Consider the following 4,247-nt stretch of genomic DNA (forward strand, 5'->3'; position numbering starts at 1 on the left):
TGGACATGTTGCTACTTTAGCAAAGGATGTGATATTAACGTTTTACTCCTATGTTATCTAAGTCTCACTCAAGAAAGCAAAAACAGGCTCCAAGCTTAACCAGCGCTCTGAACCATTTCCGAAGATGGACCGTGGAATACGAGATATTTTTTCTTGTGATTAGAGCACGAGTGGTATATCACGTGTTTTAATATAAGTAGTGAGAAATTGTATTTTTTAAGTTATTACCTTTTTAACAGACATATCCCACCATTTATAAAGTGACACGTGATTTACTACTTTGTGTTCCGGTCACATTGAAAAATCTCTTGTGGAATACCAGCTAGTTTTAAATGAGGACATTTTTTTTATTATATCTGGGGCATTAGTAATGATGACTCCCAGACTGAACTTTCTAACATATGTCCGTTGCATAGCCCAAATTTGGTTTGCTTTGCGGAGCCGATGGTCACATATAATTTCATTTCAGCCGCTTATTGGGCTTCGCTAAATTTATATGTATTTACTTTTGATTCTAGAGAAACTCTTGCTCCTAATCTTTGGCTACTAAAGCCTTCGACATATGCAGATCCTTTAGTTGTTTCTGTATCTGATCAACAAGTTATTGCCCATCGTACTTTTGATCATGTCTTAAGTCAGTTCACCTTTGTTTATGCAAACACTTGTTCTATTAAAAGAAGAGATTTGTGGGCTGATCTGCAGTGACAAACAAAAGTTCCATGGATGGCTATTGGTGATTCCAATGTTATACTTGGTGCTCATGAGCAGATGGGAGGAGGCAGATCGTCTTATATTTCTTGTGATGAGTTTAGTACTACGTCTGATTCTTGTAATTTTACTCACTTCGATACTTCTGGGGCAGCTTTCACATAGTCTAACGGTTGGAAGTTTCGTGTTCGCACAAAAAGAAGGCTAGATCATTCTTTTTGTGATATGAGTTGGTTTGATTCATGACCTCATTCTACATACATTGCCTTGCCAAAGTAGTCTCAGTACATAATCCATTTATGTTTTCTGCTTCAAGAATTTTGAGCAGTGGCCCTCGTCTTTTCGATTTCAACACTGTGGGTTCAACATTCATCTTTTTGAGAAACTTTAACTTAGTGTTGGTTGAATACAATAGTTTATGGTTGCCCCATATTTGTGATGCTGCAAAAATTGAAAGCTCTAAGAGTTTGTCTGCACCATTGGAATTTTTCTGTATTTGGTGACGTTCATGATAGAGTGGCTGATGCTCGGCACAATCTCTCTTTGATTCGGCAGAGAATTTTAACTAAGGGTATCAGTGACCCCCTTTTTAGAGAGGAGATTGTCGCTAAGGCTACAGTAATGAAGTCTCTTAAAGTGCAGAAGGCTTTTTGGAAAGATATAGCTCGTGTCAAGTGGTTGATCGAAGAGGATCGAAAAATTTCCTTTTTTCATGCCCGTGCACGTAAGAAATCCTCTAGTTCTCATATCAGCTGTGTTCATGGTGTAAATAATCTTCGTACTGATCTGCAAGCTATTAAGAACCATATTGTTAAGTTATACCAGACATTGTTTGGTTATTCTTTCACTCTGTCTGGTATTGATGAAGTTTGTGAGATCATTTAACCTATGGTCACTGAATCTGAAAATGTTTAATTATTTGCATTACCTACTGATGAGGAAATTAAGGAGTCAGTTTTCTCTTTAAGTGCCTCAAAAAATGTTAACAGTAATGCAGAGAAGCATAGAAAAGCAGAAAGAGCATGTATCGAAGAAGAAAAGAGAGAAGAGAATAAGAGAGAGAGAGAGAGAGAAAGTAATTGATTACATTGATACAGAATTGATATTTACAACTATGAGAATACAGTTTATATAGCCATCATGACTAGCTTGCAGCCTAAGCTATTTAACTAACTAATTTTGATAACAACTCTAACTACCTTTGGATATTGTCAACATCCCTCCTCAATCTCAACTGGGATTTCCTAGTTTAAAATTGAAGCATACCATTCATCAATCAACTTCCCAAAGAATGTCAGCCCCTCAAACTGATTTCTACACTGCTGTAGCAACTGTTTTCTTCGCGATAAGGTTTCCAATATTTCACAATCAACATTCCTAGAAGACCTTCAATTTTCACAATCAAGAATGATCAAACAACAAGCTTTACAATCACAGACATCAAGAAACACAACCTTCTTCGGCAATCGGCCTTCAATGAAGAAAGGGAACAAGAATTGCACTCTAGCAATCGGCCTTGATGGAGTTGCACACAATAACAACAAACAAAACTTTTCAAGAACGTTACTTCGGCTATCGGCCTTTAAGGAGTAGCACACAATATCTGAGACATAACTTTTCACTCCGGCTATCAGCCTTATAGAGGAAACAAATTTCATTCAACACACTCTTGGCAATCGGCCTTTCTCGAGTGCACAAATCTCAAACAACCAAGAACTAATCACGCAATAGAAAGGAATGGCTATCGGCCTTTGTATTCCTTCAACAATCTCATAGAAAATGGCTATCGGCCTTAACAAATAAACTTGCATACAAGAAACCACATTGAAGAAACAAATTTTCACTCCGGCATTTACGCAAACATATGGAGTGCAGAATTTAGTAATAAAACCTGAGACTTAAGCTTGTGATCGAAAAACCCCATCAGAGAAAGGCCAGCAAATCCCAAAATTCTCCAACATTTAGGCTTGGAATCCATTCTTGCGCCCAGATTGCTACATATAAGCTTTCCCATATGCTGAATCTCATCCTGTAGAACCCAACTTACAACAGTTGCTTGTGCAAGGGTTGGTCGCAAGCCTTAAGGAACATTGGCCTCGAGTCATCAAGAATCTTCATAGAGAACAGCAAATCGTCCCACACAAACAGAGCAACAACACATGAGACAAAATAGCAAACACCTGGCCTGCACTGGTCTTCCTTTCCCAAGAAACTTCCATAGACAAGCACAAAAACCTTTTCCAAAACACCGACGTTTCTCAGAGATCAACAATCTTTCAGAAATACTGCAGCGGAAATCAAACGATCACCCATGGTGATGATACCATGTTAACAATAATGTAGAGAAGCACAGAAAAGTAGAAAGAGCATGTATCGAAGAAGAAAAGAGAAAAGAGAATAAGAGAGAGAGAGAGAGAGAGAGAAAGTAATTGATTACATTGATACTGAATTGATATTTACAACTATGAGAATACAGTTTATATAGCCATCATGACTAGCTTGCAGCCTAAGCTATTTAACTAACTAATTTTGGTAACAACACTAACAACCTTTGGATATTGTCAACACTTCTAATTTACACGGGCCAAATGGTTTTCCTAGTTTTTTTTAATATCATTGTTAGGATTTAGTTGGCTATGATGTAATTTAATTGGTGAAACAATTATTTCAACCGAATTGGTTATACCCTATACCTGTAATAACCCGTCCCCAAATATTACGGTTTTTATAACTTTAAAGCGTGAATTTACGAAAATGACCTTTAAGGCAAAAACGTTGGCTTTTGTTTACCACCTTGTTGTGTCACGTAAGATTCATTTCCTTGGTGATCCTTGTAGTACTTGTCGCTACGAACTTGTGGGCGCAAGCAGAATCGAAATTGGAGCTATGATAAGGATTTTACGGAACTATGAGGTCGAGGGGCTAACTAGTCATTTCATTGTTCTACATATTAGGATTAGATATTTTTATTATTTTAACAATTTCTTCACGTGGGGCCCACACCTCATTCCTCTTCTTCCACGTGTCCTCCTCTCCCCTAATCTCTGGAACTTTCTCTCCCTTATTTTTATCTGTCACTCCCTCATCCCCGAGCACACTCACAAACACCCCCTACTCGTCATTCTCTCTGGCAAGACCACAAAACAACCTCCACCTCGCCACTTGTCCTCTAGCAAACCACTCAGACCACCATCACTTCCCGAACTTGCTCAAGACGCTAGGTTAATGGTTCGAAACACAAAGTGGCCACTGCCACTATTTTTTATTTTTCCCAGCGATTCCTCGATTTTCTAATGAAGGTGCGTCTCGGGACTCCCTGAATCTTTCTCATCTAGCTATCCTAAGTTTAATTATTAGGTTAGACGTGCGTTTTGATGAAGTGTTGGTGCAGATCGACTAAGAGGAAAAATTTCCCAGATTCCGATGAGAACCATGCGACTTTCGGGCAATTTTATGGTCAACACCGACGATAACTCGGCCCCACTTTGGTATGACCTTGTTCTCCATGTATCTAGCTTCAATATAGCTTTTGAATCATC

This window comes from the organism of the source record quoted next, unplaced genomic scaffold (genome assembly GCF_019419815.1).
Source record: "Pyrus x bretschneideri cultivar Hongxiangsu unplaced genomic scaffold, Pyrus_bretschneideri_v1 Contig41, whole genome shotgun sequence".
Taxonomy (NCBI): domain Eukaryota; kingdom Viridiplantae; phylum Streptophyta; class Magnoliopsida; order Rosales; family Rosaceae; genus Pyrus; species Pyrus x bretschneideri.